Consider the following 19270-nt stretch of genomic DNA (forward strand, 5'->3'; position numbering starts at 1 on the left):
AGACTGAAGTGTTCGATATCGTATCACACAGTCTCTTTTATCCTTGAAAATGCCGATGTATCCAGTAGGCGAGCGCCCGGAATTTCTCCGGGAACTATCCCCCGAGCGAATTTATTTCTCTTATGGCTCTTGCTTAAATTCTCCCATGCTTCACGCTGTCGTGAATTTACCAACTCGTGATTTCCATCGCGCGCGTTTCTCGCGCGAGAACATAACCGTTTAGGCGAGAGAGCTATAACCATACCAATATTATTCACACGAAATAAACAAGAAGATTTAATTAAAGCACAGCCACGGGTAAAAATCATTACAATTCCCCACCATTTACAGAAGCTCGTTACTAGCCCGATTTAAATCATGTTAAATAAATAACGAGAGAAAACCGACTGAGTGGTCTCGACATCTCCGTGACGTACAAAATCCTTATATTTAATGTAAAAACGTTCGCGCATGTTTGCACATATTTCCCGTATCTCGTATAAAATTTTCTCCACCCGATACCTGGTAATTATCACGAAAACGTCGTGTAGAATGGAAGAATTCGCGACGTGGAATTTCGCGCAGTTCGGAGATTCGAATTGATCGCCGCACCGTCACACCCGTAACTCGTGTTCCATGTTGAAGGCTCCCTGAATTATTCTTCGAGAGTGATACACGTACCGTGCGTGTGTGCGGAGACTCGCTCTCCATCGTTTCGTCTCTGTTTCCCCGAATCGGATTCGGAATCTGAGCGCAACAGGGTAATTGCAACGTTTGTCGGTCACGTTTATTATCGAACAGCGAATATATATTATCGTTAATGAGATCCTTCGACATGTTGTTCTAATCCTAATTAAACGAGTCGCTCGTTACTGCCATTTCGCCCATTGCGCAATCATCATTTATATACGCATCACAATAACGCAATATGCTAATCTAACCAGCGAACGATTGAGAAGCGGAAATGTATAGGGGGAAAAAATCTGTCAAACTTACCGTTCCGCGTCGCGCCTAGTTTCACAGACTCTCGTACTGGAAGTGGAAGTTCAAAATCCATGCATGGCGAGGGTTGAGAGCGTTGAGAGTACGTTGAAACTCTGCAATAGAATGAAAATTAGCGTTATTAAATTTGTACTTGTTGGGGGCAAATTAGAATAGTTAATATTAAGTAAACACGGTACGATTCGATACACAGAGTGTGCAAACCTATACAAGATGTAAATTAATTATTATTTATAACGTGACACACAGGGTAATTAATAATGTAACGAATAATCAATAATGAGCCGCGCACTTAATCCGCGCGCGCACTGCAGCTCTCGTCGACCGTTGAGTTTTCGGTGATGAGATCGAGCTAGAGAGATAGGCACCAGTTTCAATTTCCTGCAATCGTTCGGATAGTCAGCTCTAGGATTCTGGTTTCATACGCGCGGCAGCGGAGATGAAGATAAGTGAAATTCGATGATCGAAAGTCTCGCTATTACGCGAGCATTAGATACTATCACGGGAATACGGGACGGCTCTCTCTCTTGTTAATCAATTCTGCAGCTATTATGTTGAAACCGTTGTAATTTGGTATTAATAAAAAGAGATATAAATGTACATCGTTTCATCAGCTTCCATAATTTAGCTGTTTTATTTTATTCCTCACGTTTTCTCTCGCATCGATCGAGATAAGCGTCGATTCTTCTTGTTGTCATTACTCGAGCCGGAGTAGTTCGATTCCTGAGGAAACGTGGAAGGAATCGAGTTGTCGGTAATGCATAGATAACGTAACGAGCAAGATTCGCGGCTCTGCTTGCGTTTCAGCGTCGAGAAGAGAAACTCGTAACGTTGCGACGACCGACGTCTCGAACGAGTCTTTAATTGGAATCGGATAGAAATCGCTACAAATCCGTACGTTTCCTGTGTTCGCTTCTTCTAACAATACGGCGAATCCCCCGAGAAAGATGCTCCGCCAGTTCGTTAAATAAATCGACTTTCGATGAGAAACAAGTGGGTTTAAGGAAAACCTTCCCTCTCGGTATTTCAGTAAAATAATACGAATGCGCGTTAGGAAGTTCAACGTAAGTTAAAAGAAGAGAATATTTCGTATCTCGCCGGATCGAAACGCGAGACCTGATTTTTCTTCTATTAGATTCTTTGCTCTTAACTTCGAATCCGCCGAGCTTCTACCTTCTCGAGTTCACGGAACCTTTCCAAGTATTTAAGCGAGGAAATATATATATAACGTTGGAAAGGCTGGAAAGAAGTCTCGTCTTGTCCAAGCGTTTCTTCACGCGCCCGAAGACGTTCTTACAATTTCCAAGTCGTCCCCGTTCACGGCTTCGAGTCACGGAGTGAGGAAAAACATTTTCCGAGCAAATTGGAACGGGGATAGCTTAGCGTCGGCGAGATGAAGGAATAGCGGCATGTCTGGCGAAAAGCCACGGTGAATTTGTCTGCCCGAAACGAGTTTCTGGAACCGCAACAGCGCGCGGCGCGGGCGTTGCTGTTTCACAAATCATCTGATTTTTGAAACTTTCACAATTATCATTCGTCACTCGCAGGGAGCAAATTTTCCCGTTGCGTTGCGTGTGCCGACGATCGTCTTTAACATTGTGTTTATGATTATTTGTCGGCGACTTTCGTAAAATATAACAAATTTACTTAATGCTATCTCCAAAGTGATATGGGACATCGTATCGCAAATTAGCATAAACACTGCAATTGGCTCGTAACTCACTCAAGGATGACGCTCTTCCGATTTGTCGTTATCTTTGGATCCCGAAACTAATTAATAAACCTGCGATTAATGTCGAGCCGACCGATTGAAAATTAATAGCTTCAATCGTTGTCACGCGGATTAATTGCCTCGTCACTGCGGTACGCGGATGAAGTTGTTATATCGTGTGGTACGTAAAATACGAAGGGTCGCGAAAACCGATAATAACTTCCTCGTTGATAAGAATATCTCAGGCACATATGGCTCGTATTCAAACAAAAGACAACAATACGGACGAAAATTGAAATTTTTTTCCAGCGGATTTTATTATGTCCGATGACACAACCAACTATGCTAACATCGTTAGTATTCCGCGATATTTATCGAAGCTCATATCGTACGCTTCTCATATACATACAGTACGTTGAAGAATGTTGAAAAATGTGAAACACGGTTTTCTTTGTACACTTGATATGAAAAACTATGATCCTGGATAAAATATAAGTACCACTGTTAAACATGTTTTCGCTCGGGGAAAAACCGTACATGCGAACAACGCATAAACGCACGATTTTAATAGACGGAAAAATTTCGAAATTCTGGAATTTCAGAGATACGCTCGTAAAAATAAACCCCGAAATCAGCGATTTATGATTCCGATGAATAACGTTAGAAATGCGTGTCGCGTGAAAATAATAGCGAAGTGGACTTAGCCTAGCGTGCAACATTCTTCTAAAAACACGACGTTATTTATAACCGCGGCTGAAAAACTTTCTTTCGTAAATTGACTGGTAAATAATGAAAGTAACACGTCAACCGGCGCGCATAATCGTATAATTATTGCATGCTCCCAACGGCGTAGACACTATAATAAGACATTTGATCGTAACACGCGACCTACGGGAACCAGCTGAGTCACACTTACACTTCTTTCTTCGGCGACCGCACGATTTTGCGTGTCTACGCCCGCGCACGCGAAGCCTTGGACTGCAAAATCGCGGATTTCTTTCCTTTCCCCTGGAGATTATTCGTTCTCAGTGTTTTCGGAAGAAATGTCCTACATAAGGGAGGGTATATCGATACCCTATTCTTTCGGCGCCACTTGTGGCAGCCGTCCTCGAAGCCAGATGTATCGGGTGCTCGGTCGTTCGGGAAAAATGGGAAAAAGAGGCGACGCGACGCGGGCGCGATGAAGGAGAACGTAGAATTGGGTCGAACACCTACACACGAAGGCGAAGCGGAGCCGGCGCGGACGCTTGACGCGCAACTTCCGCGTTATCACGACGAGAGATTCTCGAAGAGAGCTCCGCGGCAACATGCCGCGGGCAGTTTTTCCTCCGACGAGAGATATCACATCATATTTTACCCCACAAATCCCACCGTAGCCTGATGTTTCTCTATAACCGGGTTTTTTTTCTTTTACGAGGCAATGATTCCGCCCGTCCGCACACACACACACACACACACACACACACACACACACACACACACAACACGTGCGTAGCGCTGCCCGAGCGGCTTTCTTCTCTCTCCTTTATTCCTCTCCTTAATCGATTCCTCGTCGTGTCGTACGGCGCGCTGCTGCGATGTTGCGCGTGTAGATATCGAGCTTAATGGATTAAGGTAAGGAGGAAGCGCGCTCGCGCTGCATGCGTCTTGTATCATCCATTTGTGCTGTACAAACGGGCACGTCTTGCCCCACAAAGACGGATTTGCATCCCTTGCTCAACGCTTACGCTGTTTATGACACCTCGCGCTACCTCGGGGCGGCGAGAAAAGAATGACTCGATACGGCTTAAATACACGAATAAGATAAAGTTGCGCAAACGCACGCGAGACACGGCAGGTAACGCGACTTATCGCTACTAATTGGACAGCAAGCATTATGCCGCTGAAGTGCTCGTTGTAAGCAAGACGATTGAGCATAAAGTCACGCGCGAAAGATGTGTCGTGGAAGGCGTACACAATGTAAGACAAATTGCACCGGCGTAGCGGTGAATTATTCTGAATTATTCGTCATACCGCGACCCCATATGTCGGGGCTCGTTGCAAATTATGTACGCTTGCAGAATGAAATGGCAAAGGCTTAATAAGGAACTGGTTGTTTGATGTTATTGCATCAAAACGCATGATATTTCTACGTCTCTTTTTAATACCCGATCTTGCTGTTATATTAATTTATATAGCGAAAATCAGTGAAAGAGAATTCAAATGAGATACAAGCGTTCGGACACAGAAATATATTATGACCCGTATAAAAAAAAAACACGACACAAATAACAAGTAACAGTTAGTAAAATTATTATTATTATTAATAATAATAATTAATTAAATAAATTACTTTCAATTTATAAATTTAAACGCCCTGCAAACGCGTTTGATCATGTTGCAATTGTACAGTGAATGCGTTGTCTCGAAATAGCTGTCGCGAGAGAGCGAATTCAAAGCGCGAGCGGCTATTGTTAATTCGACTTACGTAGTGAAACTTCCATGTCGAAAGTTCGGCATTAAACGCCAAAGACAAACTGCGATCTTAATCCGCTATTTCACGGCGCATTCTCGAAACGGTCAGGTGTTGTACTGTACGGGAAATGAATGCAGCGTGTGTAAACAGCGTTCGGAAAGTTTGCACGCTGGGCGTTTTCGTCGAGTATCTTGAGCAATTTAAGAAAAAAAAAAAAGATAAAAAACAAAAAAAAGGCAAACGCCGCGCGCGCGTTAACTATAAAATTCGTGTCGCAACATAAATAATTCATTGCGACAGAAAATGCAGGCAGCAGAATTTTGCCGGAAGGTGCTTTTTGTCTTTTTATCGAGGAACCTTATTTCTGCCCGCGCCTATCAGAAATCTATTACAGCGGTTACTTGCATTTTTCAGGTGTGCTGCGTGTAAACCTCCGCTAGAAATTGTTATCTCTGTCGAAGCGAAATTAGGCCATTTGGCTCGAAGCGCTTGATACTTGTTTCTTGACAAAAATCATGCTGAGCAGCAGCGTACAGTATCGCGGCTCGCACGCGAAGCTCGTGAAATGAAGTCACGACGGCGCAACAAAGCAATGAAGATATCGTTAATGAATAAGAGAACGGAGCGCGAATCAACGCGATCGGTAATCAGCTCGCGTTCGTAAAGAAGCAACGTGAACGCAACGTTAAAAAAAGTATCTCTCCCGGATGGACTTTGATAAAACATGTTGCACGCTTCTTCCCCGTGAGCGTAATATTTTAATAAACGTCCTTTATAATGAACAACGTAACGCTCAATCCAACATCGACTTGAGGTGAATTATCGAGTTCGCTCTGATTACCGTATAAAATCCGATCGACGAATTACGGCCACTTATAGACGTACTTATAGACCAGCGGCCACTAATAGACGTACAATAGCGGCACTGGCGTGACACAAAGCTACTCTCGACTGTTATTTGACGCAATCTGATTCGACTCGATCAGATCGCGTGGAAACGTAGCGCACGCCGAACAGTTGCCGCGTGTGACACTATATAAACCTTTCCCGTATAATCCCTTTCCCTCGCGTATGTAAACCTGACTGCGAGTGACGAAAATTCTTTCTCCGGCTAAACCGCTGCTCTTCATTCTAACGTTAGGGGCTGCGACCCTGTACACGTTGAAGATATTTCTCATTCTGCGAGAGGAAAAATCCAGAAAAAGGGGAGAAAGAGAAAGAGCGTCGTGCGTTAAAAATTGATTCTGGTAGCTGAATCACGGTGTGCCTGCGCGCGACGTGCGCTGCTTTGAGATTCGCGACGCGCGCGCGTCGCAACTTGCGGCCGCCGTGCGGAAATTGCCGGTAACGAAGCAAGAAACGTACAATGCTCCGAGAGACAGTATCTTATTATGTAGAAAATAGGACACGCTATGCGCAAAGCTCGTAAAAAGCTGTTGAATATCTCGGCTTTAGAAACTAAAGCCAACTTTTTCCAGCTGGCAGCCAGTATTTTTTTTAGCCGCGCGGCCAAGTAGTCACTATCTTTATTATGTCAATGTATACTTCTTAAGAAGGATTACATTGCCTTAATTCTCAGTCACGTAGGTTGTACATGGACTTCTTAAAGAGACGCGGTAATCGCCAGAGCACGCTGTGGGGTTATCTGCACTTCATCATCCTTAATTCGCCGCTTATCGGTTTTTTTTATATCGAGCATATTATTTATAGCGTGGAACACATTAAATTCTTAAAATGGCTCCTTCGGCTCGAGCATGCAGTAAACAATGATTCAACGTGTCAGAGAAATATTTATGTCATACTGAATATTGGATTCGAATCGACAAAACTTGGCTCGAATTCTCCGATGGAAAATCACGTAAAGATCTATATTTTTCGCACGAAAAATATATTTCGAGCAATCAAAATTTGTCCTGGGTAAAAACGTAGAAAACTGGAGACAAGACATAAATAACTTGCATGAAAAAAAGAACGATATTCATGAAAAAGCTTACGTGAAAATGTGACGCGGCATCGCGCGAAAGGCTTTGCTAGAAAATCGAAGGATTTACCGTGTTTCCGACCGATCCGGATGTCGTTCACCTCGACGGACATCGTCATAGGAATCTCATCATGTACGGTGAACAGAAAAGATTACGTTTTGCCACAAGACTGGTCACTTTTTACGAGTGGAAGCTTAATAAAGATCAAAAGTGCGGTTTCTCTCAACGAACATTTTAAATTTAATTTTTAAGAGACATTTCTCTCTCGTGAATTCTCGGAAAAGAGCATTATATATACAGTTTAAAATACTCAACATTTACATGAAATTTTTATTATACGTAACATTTCGTAGCAAATAAATAAAACTTAGACAACTATATTTAATGTTGAATCTTTATGATTAAAGAGATCGCGCGGCGATGACAAATGATTGTTTGATGAGAACAGCGAAGATCTGAATTTCGTCAATAATCCAAGAAATTCGATTCGAGAATACTCTGCCATCAGTGGATTACGGAGGAAGAACAGAATACGGCGACACAAATTGCGAAGTTTCCACGGAACTTGAGAGTGGTTTAATCGATCATGTTCAAATTTCACACCATGTATTCCGACTGTCACAAAATAGATGACTGATGCGCAATTCCCCACAGTCCGTTGCATTTCTCAAATGCGTTTGATTATCAATATTCGATATAATAATTTTGTATTAAAATAATGATGAAAAATTACTCTCTCCTCTCTTTCTCGTAATGAATATTAAATGTTGTCTGAACGATTTCAATGTGCACAACAAGAGATATAATTTGGAATACTATTTTAGTCGCCAAAGAGGAAGAGGAAGAGGCCTTGTCATACAACTTTATGTGCACGCTGCACATACACGCAACTGCTTTTAAGAGCACTAAGGTTCACGGGAAGGTCCCTGCACTCGATCGGAACGAAGTTACTTTATCGCACGTCACGTATCGGCAACTTTGAGGCTGATATCTTCGAAAAAACTTCGCGCGAAGTTTAAATATTCCTCGATACCTGACGGCCGTCCCTTTAAACCTTTTAGCCCACTTGTTTTACAAATGACGTGTATGTCCAAAGTATAAGGCGACACCACGAGTGCTGGAAAAGGCATTAACCTCTTTTCTCGACCCCTGTTTCAAGGAAGTCCTGTCGCATGTTCTCGAGCGATTCGTTGACCTTACTTTCAACCGGTATATAAATTTATAGTAGGTAATCATCCCTCGAGATACGAGATAATCGGAAAAAGAAAAGATACTTTCACTAAGAAATTGCGCGACTAACGACGCTCTTCCTGCACCACAGGCTTCGTATTTCAGAAATCTTCGTCACGGAAGGAAAAGAATGGCATCGTGGGAATTATCGATGTCAATAAGGCTCGCGACAATAACGAAGCTCACGCAATACGTGGTTTAAGCAAGTATCGATGACTGAGCGAATCAATTTCAGTTTGCTTCTTGGGAACACGATAACGAATAAAGGGAGAATATCGAATAAAGAGGATATATGCGTTCGTATTTCTCATGTAATCTTGTTTCGATAAAGTAAGTTTGCCATCAGTTTAGAGACTTAAAGAGTGACTCAATGGCCCATATTTATAGTTTATACATGAATCTTGTATCAAAAAGCTTATCAGATGAAATATTCAGAATAAAATTTTATCTTGAGATACAAATAATTCAATAGCTATACTTTGATTAAACAGTAACTCTTAAAAATTACACTCAACTGATTGCGAAAAGCGGTACGATAATTTTTATGAAGCCTGACGCCATTCAAATAATATTACGTAATATTGTAATGCGCGAGATAGTTAAAGGATCTCATATTATTAACTCTTTGTTTCAAGTGATATAAAATATTAAGTTATTAATAAATAAGAGTAGATAGGTTCTATAAAAAAGTAAGAACTAAAACTGGGTTATTAATTATATAAGAATAAATATGATTAATATCCATTACCGTATCTTTTTATTGAATAAATTAGTCAAAATATCAGATTAAATAAGTTAGTTGAAATATACGTATATCTAACAGTCAAATATCTTCTATCCGTCTTTTAATTATGTTTGTGAAATATATGTATGTATATAAAAATTCTAAATATTTTATTTTCTCAGCTCGTGTAACATTTAATTCTGGAAATATATACAGAAACGCAGACCTCAAATTTTATTTAAAAAATATGCGGAAAAAGGAAAATATAGTTACGTCGTGATTAAATAGAAACATCGTGAATTTTTTCTCTTATTGCCAGTTAGTCGAATAAAATATCTTGAAAAATATAGTATCTAACAACTAAGTTAACAATGTCTCTCTTCGTGTTTTATACATGTAATGTATTTTTATTTCACGTAGATATATAACGGAGAGAATATAGACATCTTGTTCCGATCTTCATGAAATATGAACACCAGAAGAGGGAATTTAGATATGAGATTTATTTTTTAAAAATGTTAGTATTCTATTTGTCATAAATTTATTTTGCTGTTATTTTTTTTCTTTTTCCTTGTTTTCACTAATCAACTAAGCAATCAAAAATTGAATCCGCTATAACAATAAAAAAATTGTAAAAGTAAAAAAGTTTTGACAATAAACGATTTTAAGCAAAATAAGATTATTCGTATGTTATCTTTTTATAGTGTTCTGCTGAAAATTGCGATTTGCCTGAAAATCTTATGCTTAACAATTCGTGTATAAAATGTTTAATAAATTGACTATAATATATCTATATAAATTCCAAAATAAACTGTTTGCAGTAATTTGTCTTAGTCCATCCATTTTAAGGTAATAGATCCTTTTGAGATGTAATATTTGCCTTCCGTTATCTCTTTATTTATCTTTTAATATCCGCTCACTGAAACAAAAAATAATAGACTCATCCCACAGTCGCTCCGCAGTTGTCCGCTCCAATTCTTCTCCTCCTCCTCCTCCTCTTAGATTCATTTGTTGCATTCACACAATACTCGCGAAAATACTAATTAAGACCGCGCATTCTAATCATCACCAAAGTAGGATAATTGCACGGCATTTTGCACGGGACTCTCGACCTTAATCACACACATTTTATTATTATTGTATACTGCAGTGCAGTGAGATTAATCGAAAAAAATTGTATGATCCGCTCGACACAGAAAACACCTACAGAAAAAAGAAGTGTCAAATCAAGAATATACTCGTACACACGCAACAATCAATAATCTTGAATTCATAATCCATAATCTTGAAATGAGATTATATTGCGTTAAACAAAGAAAACTTGCTTGAATGAGAAATAACTTCATATATAGTTCAACTTTTTATTTATATTTTATATAGTTCAACCAAAGAGAAAAAGTTGAAGTAAAAAGTTGAAATTCTTATAAGAAGATTATAGATTGTTGTGTAGGTATATATATATATATAAGTTTTGATACGATACTTATTTTTTTCTGTGTGAGAATAGTTTTATTTATACAGACGATAATGATATCTTTAGACAGTTTAGATGATGCATAAATTCCAACGTATGCTGTATCCTTTGCGTTTTTCTTCGAATTTTTCGTCGATTTAAACGTAATCACTTATCAAATCGACTTGCTACGATAAATATCCAATACATTTGCAATCGTTAACTACGAGATTTAATTAATGTGATCTAATAGTTTAATAGTTCGTAAAAGATAAGTGTTTCAAGGGTAAAACTACGACACACGCAGTTGTATGCTCCATTACCTGTCGCGTCTTGTTACACGAATGACTATAGAACGTGCAGCTTTGTACACAACGCGTTGTAATAATAAAACAAACACCAAGGCTGTGCGCGTCTAGCTTCCTCGAAATATTTGACGTTAAATATCATAAAGTAAATTTTCTGTATGCTAAGTTTTTAACGCTGAATATTATGAAGAAAATTTTCTGTATGCTAAGTTTTTAACGTTGAATATTATAAAGTAAATTTTATGTTCTCTTTCCTTCGATTAATTATCAATATATAATTACGGCTTTTCGTTATTCGAATAACTCGATCCGGCGATTCGTATATCATTTCGCGTTGTCAATCTCGAAGTGACAGGCAAATTATATTTAAACCGAAAGTTCAAATCGGCCAAATCGCTATATGAAATATATTCAAATCAATAGGTAAAGAAACAATTATCGTCCGTATATGTACATCGCGGAACAGTAATTTATAATTTTTCTTCTCTACTATAACATATGAAGAATATATTATGTATATTCTCTATTCGTTATAGAAAATATATTATATATTTCTCTTATTTATTATGTATTATATATTCTTTTCACCTCGGTTTTTGCTCCAAATGAATAAATCGCGCGAAATATTGTCGTTCCGAGACACGTTTACGAATCCTTAATGCGAGCTGATAACACTTACCGTAATAAAGTTATGCGCTGTACAACAGCATTTGGTACTTTTAGTACTTGTCGCGATCGCGTTTCGAGCAATACAGCGACACACAAAGCAGCTTATGCCATTACCTGCCTGGCTTGATTCTCGCTATAACGCGAGTGACAAACACCGTGGCCTCGCCGTCTACAAGCGAGTTACAAGCGGCGTAGTATTTAACGTTGAATATTGTGAAGTAAGTGTAAATATAGACATGTGAAACTTTATTTCATCTCGAATTAATTGTCAGTACATAACTGACATACACGGTTTTTCGTTACGCGTTTCAGTGTGCTACCTTAGTATGACACACAGAGCGGCTGGCGTTACCTGCCGGTTCCGAGACTTGACAATTAATGACAATACGGTCTGCGGCGGCTTTGCATACGAAGTCGCGCGCTACCAAAACAATACCGAGGACGCGTACGCCAGACAGTCTCGTTACTACGAAATATTTAATGTTACAAAATAACGCCGAATATTCCTTGTATTTTAAATCAATTTCGATAAATGAATTGTACATTTGCACTTTGTTTGTGGATTTATTATTAGCCTTGTCTAAGATTCGCTAATGATTAATTCTGTTGCGATAGGAAGAGCGATTCGAAATGGAAATATTGTTACTCAAATCCTAATTGATGAGAGAATTTACTTTAATCTGGTTGATATATATATATAAATGTATATTATTAACAGTAAATCTTAAATGTCATGTATGTACATGTGTATTAACAATAAAAAATGTCATATAAATTGTTTCTTTTTTAAATAATACATGATTTCTCAAGAATCGATAAACCGCTAAAACCAGAAAATTTAGGTTATATATCTCAAGATAAACTTTATTTGATCTCCTCAGTTAAATCCCGATTGCAAATATGACACGGTGAATATCAAATTGATTTTGTCAAGTTCTATTTATTAGATCATAAATAAGTCATATAAAGTGTTTCTTTTTTAAATAATACCTGATTTCTCGAGAATCGATACACCGCTAAAACCAGAAAATTTAGGTTATATCTCAAGATAAACTTTATTTGATCTCCTCGGTTAAATCCCGATTGCAAATATGACATGGTGAATATCAAATTGATTGTCAAGTTCTATTTATTAGATCGCAAATAAGTCACAATGAATATGGAAAGAAATATATTCGCCAACGTGCATGATTAATTTTCTCGATGCTGGTTCTGGCACAGTTCTTCAGCAGAAACACGACTATAAATACGGGCCTAAGTGTTCTTTTCTGTTCTCGCGTGATAGAGTTAATCATTTTCGCAAGCAGCTCGCCGAGTCTTATAATTCTTCGTAAGATAAACGAACATTTTATAGACGTGGTAATTTTCATACGAGAACTGTGTAGAGAGCCGAAGACCGTGCAGCCAAGTTTAACAACCGCGCTCGTAAAATAACAACGCCTACGTGTAATGCAAATTCAATGTGAAATAATATATATATAATAATGAGATAATGAAATAACAAATAATGGATAGAATTTTAATAGAAATGCGAATGTAATTCCAGCTGTTGTGTTTGCCGAGATTAATTTGTAATTCGATTGCGCAAACCGTGCATATTTTTATCAATATCTGTCAACGAACTACAACGGTAGTGACGCTAGTTGCATTGTTTCCCAAATAATAAATATGGAAAAAAACATATTCGCCCACGCGCGTGATTAATTTTCCGGGCGGCGCAACACGGCAGCTGTACCATTTTCGCGATACGAAGCTCGCAGCGGAACAATAAACTAGTTTACATGATTTGCGAGACGATACTGCAATAACAGGGAAAACTCGACATGGACTCGTATCTATAATAGTAAAATGCCAACTGTTAATTAAAGCTTCTGCACGCGAGAGAGGCGGTCACAAAGACAACGGGAAGAATAGTCTCCGCGCGAAAGGTCAAACGAGTATATCCGTCTCGCCGTTGATATCAAATTATTCTTTTTGTATTCGCGCGAAAAGCAAACGGAAGTCCAATAATCGCCGATTCTTTATCTAGCTCGAAAAGATTTACTGATAAAACGGTTTAACCGTTTAAGTCCTTATCTAATCGAAAGTAACATTCAATGTTATGTTAATGTCTCACATGGTCTGTTATCGGTGGATCATGTTTAATCAAATCCTGCAGTGATAAAAATAAGAGTACAGTATAAGTATACTAGCTTCTAACTTTTCGCACTAAAATTTGTAAACTATCGATTCACAACAGACGTCAAGATCGTACAGATACAGAGGGGGGACCAGCTCGTTGGCACAGTTTTCACAATTTCGGCATTTGATTTTTTAAACAACTATAATTATCATGAGTCATTTTATTACTCGTACAGTCATTTTATTACATTAAATTACTGTTGTTACTCAAAATAACATGTCGTATAGTAACAGAAACTTTTCTTTTAACTAATAATACGTCATTTTGATTTACTTCTCAAGCTGAAGAACATTGATACAATATTTTGAAACGCTCGAAAATTGACTTGCCACCTCTTGAATCAGAGTTTTCTCTCTTTTTATTGTAATACTTGTTTGAGTTAAATAAAACTTTGGGAAAAGTACCTTTGTTATAAAAGAGATATTGTGTGATAACTTTTCCATCCTTTATAAATATATAAACGGAACGCAATGCCAACTCTCTCCTTGCCCTTTTGTGTCAACGAGTCCCGGTCTCCCCTATACCTATTCGTTGTTCGTAAACCAAATCTGACATATTTGGGTCTCTTTATAAAAAGGTTTTTTTTCGTGAAATATATAATGCATATATAGCTGATAATCTCTTTCGAATCAAATATGAAATATATGAAAGATAAAAGTTATCTTTTCTTTTTTTATAGGGGAACAAAATACATATTTGATAGATGTAATCTATTCTTACATCTCTTGATAATATATATATTTAGGAAGCCAATCGGCTCGAATTCGGCTAGTCACACATTTTTCAATTCAAGAAAATAATAACGATTCTTTTCCTTCTCTTCATGATCAAGTTGAGTCAACAATAGGCAATGAAGGGTGAGTGAAATACTTAACAAAATTTCTTTCTCGTCAATTTTGCACGTTCGACTTTTGTATAATGGCACCACTTGAAACAGAAGTATCGTCGAGGAAAACCTTCACGGGGTTTAAAAGCGGAGTTTGTAGGCTTTAGAATTGCTTGTTCGAAAATCATCTTATTTGCAAAATTACATAATATACTTACATGGCATCATTTTTGCCGCCAATTCAAAGTGGGTCTTTAATTTTGTTGAAGAGCATGTAACGGGACTATCAAAATTAAACGCGACCAAAATGCTTTTACATTATATATTGTGCCAAGACTTTTATTATTGGTTCCAATTTGTAATAAACATTTTTCTAGATTGTAATGAAACTTGACTAAATCGCGGTTGTATCACGATTTTCATTCGACATAGAGATATATATGTAATCGCCGTTACTTTCCTGGCATTCTAGGCCGTAATTACTGCGAATGAAGATTTCGACTAAGAGCAATCTAAGCAATCTATTCGGGAGGAAGAACACGAGGCGGAGGAAATTCTCACAACATGCCCGTTACATGACACAAATAACACGGTTTATCTCGCGCATGAAACTAATTGCTCGAGGACCTATAGACGTTCTAGGGGTAAAAGATATCAGATAATTTGTCTCTGGATCGACGAGAAAATGACAAGGTTTATACACTTCAACATTTTCATAAAAATCTGCGATTGGCCGGAACAATAATAGGCTGCTTGCATTAATTCATTGTCCCAGAAATATCGAGAACGGCTATTCGCGACGTAAAAATATCTTATGAAACCAACAACTGCAATTTTTATGTAGAGTACGTAAATAACGGATCGTATTTGCCGTCCCCTTTCAGTCAAATATCAGAAATGCGTTCAAAATCGGACAGGTGACAATTGCAATTCCTAAAATTATCGTAAAGAATAGAGGGCCTGTCTCAAATCACTACGAAAAGAAACGCCTTCTTCACCTTGCATATATTTATTTTAACCCTAGGTTACTACCCTCAGGTCTGGAAGACCCAAGCAGAAACGTGATTTTCCGGCTATAAAAAAATTCTTTTTTACTTTAAGCTTTATTTATGATTCCAAAATGAAATTTATGTAGTTTGCTTAAGCAAACTTTGGCGTTTTAATTAATTAAAAGAGAGAGAGAGAGAGAGAGAGAGAGAGAGAGAGAGAGAGAGAGGTAAAAAATACTAATGTTAAGCACGAGAACGAGAAAGACCCTTGAAAGAGTCGCTTCTAATAATACATTTCTAAAATCGCATTAAAAGCATCTTTTTCTTCGTTTAAAAGCATCTTTTTAGAGCTTCGCGTAGCTCAATTGGAAGCGAATTCGTCGAATAGCGCACGTGCAACAGTTTGCATGGAGCAAATAATGACTTCTAGATGGGCGGATCAAACGGGATAATTAAAATCAACGTTGTAAGATTACGTACGCTTATTCTGCCTCGCATTTGGATACTTGCCATCCCCGGGCCTCCTACAACGGGCACTTCGCAACTTGTCGCGAAATAGAAACGCCCGCGAGCAAATTGAATAAATCCTGTCGGCGCGCACGCGATGCATTCCTACATAATCTCTCTCTCTTTCTATATCATTTAATTTGTTCCAATTTGATTAATTCCCGAGTGCGAACGCGTCTTAAAATCCTACCCCGTGGTTCTCCGCGCGGGGTACATCGCCCTGCACATCAATTAAATAGCAAAAATTAGAAGAGAATTCGTAATAGCAACGTGGGAAACGGTACATCCTATTTTCGAGCTGGTGTATGTAATTGCAATGTCACGACACGTGTGAAATATTCTTCCTCGCTTCTCTCAGTTTTCCAGAGTAAAGGAACGAACGTTCGTTCGGCTCTCACGGCGAGATGCTTTACGCAGCGAGAGAGATTAATGATCGTCAGTGGTAGAGACAGTCACTTGCAACGACGGCAAGTAGATGACGGCGCGTCGGGCCAGACATCGCGGTACCACGCTCGGCGGAGCGATACCTCGCCAGTTTAGATAGCCTGCTTCGCGGCTTCGCGTGATAACGGATAAATGCTCTCGGGAAGAGTTTAATTGCAGATACATATACGTGGTTAAGAACACTCGTTTTGCCCGTGAGGAAATTCCCCGCATTTCGCTTAGCGCGCCTTTATACGCAAATCGCAGCGGGACCGTCGCGTCGCGCGCGAAACGAGCAAAAAAAAAGGCAAGAAATAAAATTTCCCGCCGCGAAAAGTTTCTCTCGGATCGATAAGGAAATTTTCCCCCAAGGTGATTTCGATTAAAAAAGAAATTAGCCAGCGGTCGCGCCACCCGTGCAGCCGTCTCGTTTCGAAAACTGCACGGGAATCCGCGGTACGGGAAACGTTTTTAAGATCGATATATATTACAACGGTTCATTTGTCGAGTGAAGCGGGTCGCTGTATCGGTGGGAAACCGTGAAGAGTGAAGACACGCATAGGTATCCGAGAGCGGACTTAAGCCTATCACTAGCGCGAGCGGCAAATCCTCTTATCCGCAACACGTACGCGCGTTAAGCACCCCGGAATTAGCGGGGATGCGTGCCGCTACCATACTACCGTACAACCAATCTCAAGCCCTCCTCCCCCGCGCGTCCGCACCCCCGCCATAATCGAATACATACATATACATGCTATATATCTCCGGGTGAGAGACGCTCTCGGAGCCGGAGGAAAACGTCGGCGCGCGCGGTCCACGGAAGAAGCGTGGCGCGTGAGAAGTGAGTAAGTAAGTGGTGACAGACGTACCTGGTCAGACCGATCCAAGGTCAGGTCACTAGGCCGGGGAACACACGGTGCTGGCTTGCCGTCCTCGCTCCCTTTGGTGTTACGTATCGACAGGTGCGGCGAGCACGATGCACGGACGGCCGACGGGGAGAGACGACGGCGACGATGCGACGGTACGGCCGGCCGCGCGTCCGTCTGGCAACGACGAGGAGGACGACGAGGACGAGGACGAGGACGAGGACGAGGACGAGGACGAGGACGACGACGGCGGCGGCGGGACGTCGATGGGATGAGAGTCGACGAGCTGGGATGAGCGGGCGTAGCGAGGCTCGCCCCCGTTACCAGGGCGAGGGCGAGATCGACTCGACGGGGCGACGACGACCGACGCTCGCCAGCGAGCGCGCGAGAAAGGACGCGAGTCCGGGGCACGGCGGCACTGACGTAGTCGCGCGACTCCGCGCCGCGTATCCGCTGCCGTCTGTCGACCGTCGCGGTGTGCCGTACCACCGAGCATTCGCATCCGGGGGGAGGGGTGCGTGAACCCGATCTAACCTCCCCGAGCTCCGCCGAACGACTGGCGGGCTGGCGGGTGGCGGCGGGTGGCGGGCTCGAGCGGAGCGGAGTCGAGCGAGCGCCCGGCGCACTACTCCGTACGCACTCCCCCCCCCCCCCCCTCGCCCCTCTTGCTCCGTTTAATCCCTCCCGTGCCGCGCCGCGACGAGCGCGACACCACTCTGTTTTCTCTCCCCCCCCCCCCCCCACTTTGAACGAAGCGCGGAACGTTCAAACTTCAAAGGTGATTCGATGTTCCTCGCGGTTCCGACGTTGAATTCACATCGCGGTAATCGAGATATTTCTTTCGAAGAATTATGTTAAACACTGATTTGTTCGATTTTTAAAATAAATTTTAGAAAACACTTGGAACATTATTTACTTTCGTATTTTGTTAATATACCCCCCAGAGTTTCGGAAAGTGACCATTAAGCGGCGCTGTCCGAGCTACTTTTGCTTCGTTACTGCGATAGGTTTTCAATATTCATGTACTAAGTATTAATGCGGTCAATTATATATTATTGTTCTGAATTTGATATCTAATAAAGACGTGCTAATACTGGAACGACCAACTTTCGACATGTCCTGTTATACTTGTCGTTCGCGTTCGATTATTGAAGGTTAAATCTAAAATATAGATTTGCACGAAAATAGTATTAAGCTCGATTGTTTAAGGATAAATATAAAATTTATACAAAAATAATATTAAACTACGAAGATCCAGCGAATTCGATTTCGACCGAAAATGGCTATATCTATATATGACTTATTTGTGAGATTCACTTATCGGTCAAGTTTCACTTATTATTTATTAATGTTCTCTTAGTATTAAATATAAAATATTCTATTATATATATATATATATATATATATTTATTAGGTGGCTCCTAACAACTTATTTACTTACTATTTACACATATTTACTTAGAATTAGATATTTTTATTTAAATTAAATAAAAATATCTAATTCTAAGTATGTGTATTATATTATATTATAAGTATGTGTATTATATTAAATAAATAAGCTGTTAGAAGCCACCTAATAAATATTTCTTTGGATTAAAAAATTTTTTTTCTCAGTGTATATTTATATATAAATTCGAGTTTTCTATAAAAGTTACTCGAGTACTTATTTATATAAAATCATTTCTATAAATCCTATAGATTTGAGTCGATACTTAAATCGAATATGACTTAATTGCTTCGAACGACAACAAACTCCCAAAGTGATAGCTCACTGGTTCGAGGATCATCTAGTTATCTAACCCATTCGAAATCGGTTCGAAATCAATCGTCACAACGCCAAACGGCAACGAAACAACGCGCGGTCGCGTCTTTCTTTCGAAACAAAACGGCCAAACCATTCCCCGCCGCGGCTCCGACCTCCGACTACGACGCACAAATGCAGTGACTACGAACTTGAAAATAGA

General features: G+C 39.9%; 1 protein-coding gene across 1 annotated transcript in view; it reads right to left on the bottom strand.

Annotated features, from left to right (window-relative positions):
* Positions 1–17854, bottom strand: part of Hs3st-a (Heparan sulfate 3-O sulfotransferase-A) — a 44938-nt gene extending 27084 nt beyond the window's left edge. Inside the window, exons 1-2 of the mRNA XM_071702342.1 lie at positions 17310–17854; positions 976–1076 (exon numbers count right to left, since the gene is read on the bottom strand). The gene's annotated coding sequence lies outside the window, so the exon portion shown is untranslated. The remainder of the gene's footprint in view (positions 1–975; positions 1077–17309) is intronic.
* Between the last annotated feature and the right edge of the window lie 1416 nt (positions 17855–19270).

Source organism: Temnothorax nylanderi, unplaced genomic scaffold (genome assembly GCF_030848795.1).
Source record: "Temnothorax nylanderi isolate EJ_2023f unplaced genomic scaffold, tnyl_v1.0 TNYL_tig0029_pilon, whole genome shotgun sequence".
In the NCBI taxonomy this organism is placed as follows: domain Eukaryota; kingdom Metazoa; phylum Arthropoda; class Insecta; order Hymenoptera; family Formicidae; genus Temnothorax; species Temnothorax nylanderi.